Here is a 7440-nt window from a genome sequence, read left to right on the forward strand (position 1 = left end):
GGCAAGAATACTGGATACTTTGAGAGTGAATTCTGATTTATATACCAAGCTTCCAAATCCCAATACGCACTAATAAATTTGTTTTGGTGAAGATTAAATAAGGCAGAGGAGCTACAGCTAGGTTTTAAAGTCAGCTCAGGATATGTCATGTGCTCAGGAAGTGTCACTTGTATGTGCTTCTTATATATCCTCCAGGTATTAAGCAGGTACCAACATCTTTGAAAACATCACTGGCTAATTTTCATACAGAATGTCAATTTTATGAGGTTGTTCTCTATGTTCCTTTATTGTAAACTTTTCAAAATTATTTGTAAATGTGTGTGTATGTAATGGATTCCAGAATTTTACTCTTTTATGTCCAAGTTCACTTCCAGGGTATCGGTGTGAATAGTTCACAATATATATAACTGATCAAGAAAGTATATTAGTTAACTGTTTTTAAAAATTAAAATAGGCTTGCATTGGCTTTGCATCTTGCTGCCATTTTTAACCTACTGAATGGATTTGTAGAGATAGGAATGTAGCTGTACTCTGGGGATAAATTCTTAGGGATGAAACAAAAGGTTAAGTTTGGACATGAAAAATAAAGTAAATAATGATTCATTGGTTGCTTTGAAGGTTTGACAGAAATGAACACTGAAGAATTTTTAATTTTAATTAATTTTTATTTTTAACAAAATATTATGGGAAAACCATTTTTAATTTTTAATATGGTTTTTGAAAGTTACTTTCCAATTACAATTATTACAAAATACTCCTTTTATTCCCCATGTTGTACACTACATCCTTGAGCCTGTATTACATACAGTTGTTTGTGTCTCCCCCTCCCTCACCAGTATATTGTCCACACCTGCCCCCTACTGGTAACCACTAATTTGCTCTCTCTATATGTGTCTGCTTATTTTTCTTATATTCTAATTTATGTATGTTTCACATTCCACATGTAAGTGATAATCATACTGTATTTGTCTTTTTTTTTTTTTTTTTGACTTTCTCTGCTTAGCATAAGCAGCTGTACTCTGGGGATAAAATCTCAGGGATAAAATAAAACTTTTTATCTATTATTTGTTTTTAACATCATTATAGCATAATGCCCTCAAAATCCATCTATGTTACAGGAAGTGGGAAAATTTCATTCTTTTTTTGTTTTGAGAGTTTATTCTAATTTACTCTAGAACTGGTCATTCCTAGAGCTGCCTGCCTTCCACTCTAGTTTCTCTGAGAAGGGGAGGAGTCAGGACATAAATGTGATGACATTCTATGGTTGGTTAAGAGTGAAACTGAAAATGGATAGGGATCAACCTAGAGGATTAGGGAAGAGAGGATTTGGAATGAGATTACTTTAAGACTTAATGACACAGATTCTCAGCTTGAGGAGAGACTTGGATGTTATCTAAGCCAAGATGAAGAGTGTATGTCCTTTGAGAGATATTACCTAGATTTTTTTTTTTTTTTAGTCACCATATTCCAACTCTACAACGAGGGAGAGGGCTGGTGTAGTTGAGTCCTGTCCAAAGACATTAACTTAGTTATGTTATTATTAATAGCTATGCAGTGGTAAAAGGAAGAGAGTAAATATCCTTTGCAAATACTCTTTTTTTCTTCTTTGGAATATTTCCCCCTGTATTTATTTTTCTTTGGCACTGAGTTAGTTGTAAGGACAGTTATAAATATGAATTTGTGAGTTTTTGAAATTTGGGTGGAGATATAAGAAGTAACTTTATATATAAATCTTTTGTCTATAGGGTTTAAATCTGCCCTTAATAGCATTCTATTTCCTCCTTTGATAAATGAATAAAAATACCTGAACGCCTATTCTGCTAATTTTAGTCATCTTGACTGAGGTCAGAAAGTAAAATGAGGAGCTCTGTGTTCTGTAACATTCCGATTGTGCAAGGATTTAGAGACCTAGAATTTTGAGAAGAAGGGAAGCCCAATCTGGAAAAAAAAAAAAAAAAAAAAGACTTTTTCGTTTGGATGATACTGATTCTATAATCATCTTTGCTTTAATTCTCATGAGGGTAGAAATCTGAGAAGACCTACATGTGAGTTACTATTCTTTTAAGTTTTTGCCTTTAAGGCACATGAATCCATTTGTTAAAATTTATCCTGGAAGTAGGTTATCATGAAAAGACTTCAGTTATTTGTATATTGTTCCTCTGTGGTCTTTTATTCCAAAACTTTTTTTTTTTTTTTTAAGATTTAATGTGACTTGGCTAAGAATCAGAGAGAACCAGATGCATGTCCTCAGGTAACATTCCCTGCTCGGAAGTGGCCACAATCAGGGCACTGTGTCCAGCAGAGACCTCGGATTCTGGTCCGCAAGCATCCTCACAGAGGCGCTGAATCGTCCTGAAAACCAGGGAGGGGCTTTGTGCCAACAGCTTCCCTGAACTGTCTTTGAAACTGACCTTATTAAATTTCTACCGGAGTAATTTGCTCTAGGGATCTCCTGAGTTACTTGAATGGATAAAAACAGGCTGTCAATCTTTGACCCGACTCTAGTTACTAGGACAGGGTTCATGAGGGGTTAGCAGGGCCTCTGTTTCAGGCTGAGGGAAAGCTCATGCAGGTTTATATGATACAAAAGTTCTTTCCTGCCTGAGCTACAGAGTTCTTATTTGCCCCCTCCTGTTATCTCCTGTCCTCATTTGGAAATATACAAGTTACAGTAACATACATAAGAAAAAAAATGACTACTACATTATTTTTTGGCTTTTCACTGGGGAGCATATTGTTGTGTTGTGGACCTGGTTGGACAAAACTCCTTTCCAAAACTTAGTGTGTGTGTGTGTGTGTGTGTGGGTTTCCTCCTTTGATTTTAACTGCAACATCCAGCTATTCATGAGCTTCCCTGATGGCTCAGACTGTAAAGAATCTGTTTACAGTGCAGGAGACCTGGGTTTGATCCCGGGGCTGGGAAGATCCCCTGAGGAAGGTAATGGCTACCCACTCCAATATTCTTGCCTGGAGAATTCTATGGATGGAAGAGTATGGCAGGCTACAGTCCATGGAGTCACAAAGAGTTGTACATGACTAAGCGACTTTCACTACTATTTCACTATCCAACTGTTCATATAGAATATTTCTGAACCTCAGTCACTGGTGGCATTATTCTGGCTATTTTCCCAGGATATTCTTCTTACCCTCTGCATGTCCATGGCTGTAATGGACACTTGATGGAGGCAGGTACTCTCTGGATTCTCACACAGAATCTTCAATTAAAGTTAACCAGGAAAAGAACTGATTAAAAGAAAGACAAAGATAAAGTTAAAGATAAAGAAAGACAAAGACAAAGATAAAACAAGATCCTGAGTAAGAATAAAATGATACAACAATGTGTGAGGACACAGCCTTTGGAATGACCTCCCCATCAGGGTCAGATGAGGGCCACTGGGTAGATATTATGGTGGTATTTATCTTTCTAAAGGCCAGACTTCCCTACTGGGCTCCCTGGAAGGGACACCTAGAAGAAAAACCTGGAGACACCTGGAACCTGGAAGTGGTAAGGACTCTTGGAAGCAAGACCAGATGGAGAGGCCAAGGTCACTCCCATCTTTGAGAACATATACCACTGAAGCAAGGACTTGCAGGAGTAGCCCCAGAGTCACACTAAGATCAGTGTCTCTTCCAGTCCTGTTTTGCTTGCTGGTGGGTGTATACTGTTAGGGGCTCAGTTGTGTCTGATTCTTTGTTACCCCATAGACTGTCACCCACCAGGCTCCTTTGTCCATGGAATTCTCCAGACAAGAATACTGAAGTGGGTTGCAGTGTCCTTCTCCATGGGATCTTCCTGACCCAGGGATCAAACCCAGGTCTCCTGCATTGCAGACAGATTCTTTACTATTTGAACCTCCAGGGAGGTAAGTGGGACTTAAATGAGGTGAAAGAAATTTAGAGAGCTATCATCCTGCCCCAAGTCCTAATGAACATTTCTTGAATTCGAGGAGAAAGGGGTAAGAGGAAAGGAAAAGTTAAGAGGCAAAGCAGGAAAGAACAAAGAATAAATAGAGTGGCACAAGTGAGGGCATGGAGGATGATTCTAGAAAGTCTCCCATGAGAGGGTGCAGAGGAGGGAAAGTACCACTTAACTCTGCCATCTATCAGTTTTGTACTTGGGGAAGCAGTGTCATAAAATTCAATCCAGTTAACAGGATAAGAGGGGATTTATTCTATGCCAGACACCATGTTTCATGCTGTGAGAAATAAGAAAATGAAAGAATGGTCCCTCCCTCTCGAGGTATTGAAGTATGGCCACGAAGATGACACATTCACAAGAAACAATCATTTACATCCCACTGAAGTAAGATTTAATTAAAGATGCAAGCGAATAACAGCCTGGCAGCAGAGGATGAAGTAATAAATGCTGTGTGTGGAAAAGCCTCACACAGCAGGTGTGGGTATAAAGAACAACCAAGTAGACGAAGCAGACACAGAAGGGAACAACTTTCACACCTAGGAGAGAGCTTAACAGAAGAGGCATGGAGCTGGGCAGGGCTGCCTATGTTTGGAGAAAGGTGAACTTTCTCCTGACCCTGGAGCGAAGGGTGAACAGTAGACAGTCTGCAGGGGAAGGTGAGGCCTGGTTTCACAGATCCTGTAATAGGTTAGGGAGGTTTGACTTGAGTATGTTTGGAATGTGGATACACTGATGGCTGATCAAGAAGAGATTGACAAGGCCACAGTTGTCCTTAAGGAAGATGAATCTACAGGTGTTATGCAAGATCCACTAGAGAAAGCAGAGACTGGAAATAAGGAATGCCACCCAGCAATCTCCCAGGCATCTCTTGCATTTATGCATATCTTGCAAGCAGAAGTACTGATTTTTGTTCTGAACTATCTTTTCAAGGATGTTTCTTCATAGTGAACAGCCTTGGAAGATAGCGATAGTGTCTTCTTAGCAAAAACTAGGCAGACCTTCTTGTCCCTTAATAACAACTTCAGTTTTCCCAATATCTATGCAGAAATTGATCTAGGTCCATCCTCAGTGCCCTTTGGAACTTGGAAGTAAAGGGAACTGATATAGATATATTGCTTGCTATGCTGTGCTTAACAAAATATTTGTCTCTGACCCAAAAGTCCGCTGCCTTCAGCTATAAACCATGAACTAGGGTGGGCTAGCTTGTTGCTTTAAGTAGTGTAAAAAATCTCAAATCCATCATAATTTTTAATGAAGGATATACCCTTAAGAAACTATTTAAGGACTTCCTTGGTGGTCCAGTGGTTACGAATCTGACTGCCACAAGTCGGTTCTCTATGTCTGTTTCTCCATTGCTGCCTTGCAAATAAATTCATCAGTATCATTTTTATAGATTCCATATATATGTGTTAGTATATGATATTTATCTTTCAGGAAGAGGGGAGGAGAGGGTGAGATGTATGGAGAGAGTAAGATGGAATCTTACATTACCATATGTAAAATAGATAGTCAATAGGAATTTGCTGTATGTCTCAGGGAACTCAATCAGTGGCTCTGTGTCAACATAGAGGGGTGAGAGAGGGAAGGAGATGGGAGGGAGGTTCAAGAGGGAGGGGACATGTGTACACCTATGGTTGATTCATGTTGATATTTGACAGAAAACAAAAAAAATCTGTAAAGCAATTATTCTTCAGTTAAAAAATAAATAAAAATTTAAAAATGCATCAAATATCATTAAAAAAAAAAGAACTGCCTGCCAATGCAAGGGATACGGGTTTGATCCCAGGTCCAGGAAGATTCCACATGCTGCAAGGTAACTAAGCCCATGTGCCACAACTACTAAGCCAGTGCTCTAGAGCCCATGAACTGCAAGTACTGAGCCCATGGGCTTCAACTACTAGAGCAGGAGTGCCCTAGATCCCATACTCTGCAACAAGAGAAGCCACCACAATGAGAAGTCCAAGTGCCGCAACTAGAGTAGCCCCCATGGCAACTAGAGAAAGCCTTGGTGCAGCAGCAAAAAGACCCAGTACAGCCAAAAAAATTTTTTAAAGCTACTTCAGTAACCCTAGTAGTACAACTTAGGGCAGAGATATAATTTTATTTATTTCTGTATATCCAGATATTTGACATCTGGGTTTCCCTGGTGGCTCAGTGGTAAAGAATCAGCCTGCCAAATGCAAGAGACATGGGTTTGATCCCTGGGTTGGGAATACCCCCTAGAGAAGGAAATGGCAATCCACTGCTCCAGTATTCTTATCTGGGAAATCCGAGGAGCTTGGTGGGCTACAGTCCATGGGGTCACAAGAGTCAGATGTGACTTAGTGACTAAACAACTTGACATCTACATGGACCAAACAGTCTAGAAAATAGTTTCTTTATTGCAAAGATAAAGTGGGCAAAACACCCCGACCCAACTCCATGAATGAACATCAATTATTTCTCACCTTTGTCCTGAGTTTCATTCACTAGAGTCTCAGAGGGGAAGTATGGCTCCAGGAGAGGGCAGGTGGGTATCAGGGATTCCCATCATGTATAGAATACTAGCTCCTTCAATATGTCTAGGTGAAACCAAAATAGCTATGTAAAAGTGGCTTATTAAAATTATTCAGAGGGTTAGTAAGTAGCCTGGCACATAGTAGTTAATCATTAAGTATTTAGAGCCTGAAAGAACAAGTGAAATAAGGTAATTGAGATTACAAAACAGAACTAGTTGGGAAATTCTTGTCTTTAATCACCTACCTCAATTCCAAAGGTAGAATTGTGTTCAAAATTATTTAATCTATTGTCTGTATACCAGATAGATATTTTTAGGAGTGGTTCTGCCACGTAATGTTTTTGTGACCTTTAACCTCAGCACTCTTACCATGAAGTGAGAGAGTTGGACTTGATTCTCTTTAGAGTCTCTTCCAGTGTTGGATTCCAGAAATATAGTTCATGGAGCTGGGTTATACTGTTATCTCCACCTTCTTTCTACCTTGAAAAAATAGCCAGAAAAGTTATTTCAACAGGAAAGAGGAAAGGTGAACAATTTGAGTGTATCAGTATGTCAAATAAGCTCCTTAGTTTTTTTTTTGCTAGTAATGGCTTTCTGGCCCCATTCTTCACTTTTGAAGCAAAACTTAAATGAAAAGGTAGCAATTCTTTGACTAGTAAATTCATAGTGTCTTTCAGTCCTTTTAGTTCAGTTGCTCAGTTGTGTCTGACTCTTTGAGACCCCATGAATTGCAGCACTCCAGGTGATGTCCCTGTCCATCACCAACTCTCGGAGTTCACTCAAACTCATGTCCATCGAGTCGGTGATGCCATCCAGCCATCTCATTCTCTGTCGTCCCCTTCGCCTCCTGCCCCCAATCCCTCCCAGCATCAGAGTCTTTTCCAAGGAGTCAATTCTTCTCATGAGGTGGCCCAAGTATTGGAGTTTCAGCTTCAGCATCAGTCCTTCCAAAGAACACCCAGGACTTGATCTCCTTTAGAATGGACTGGTTGGATCTCCTTGCAGTCCAAGGGACTCTGAAGAG

General features: G+C 39.7%; 1 long non-coding RNA gene across 2 annotated transcripts; it reads right to left on the reverse strand.

Moving 5' to 3' along the window:
• Positions 1-1404: 1404 nt before the first annotated feature.
• Positions 1405-6898, reverse strand: LOC129658620 (uncharacterized). 2 transcript variants are annotated; one of them, XR_008717447.1, is made up of 4 exons: positions 6786-6898; positions 6367-6480; positions 3147-3243; positions 1405-1938 (listed from the first exon to the last, which is right to left on the reverse strand). It is a non-coding gene; the product is annotated as an uncharacterized LOC129658620 (long non-coding RNA). The 2 variants fall into 2 exon arrangements; XR_008717446.1 differs by lacking the exon at positions 1405-1938 and having other exon boundaries at positions 2224-3243.
• Between the last annotated feature and the right edge of the window lie 542 nt (positions 6899-7440).

This window comes from Bubalus kerabau, chromosome 8 (assembly GCF_029407905.1).
Source record: "Bubalus kerabau isolate K-KA32 ecotype Philippines breed swamp buffalo chromosome 8, PCC_UOA_SB_1v2, whole genome shotgun sequence".
NCBI lineage: Eukaryota > Metazoa > Chordata > Mammalia > Artiodactyla > Bovidae > Bubalus > Bubalus kerabau.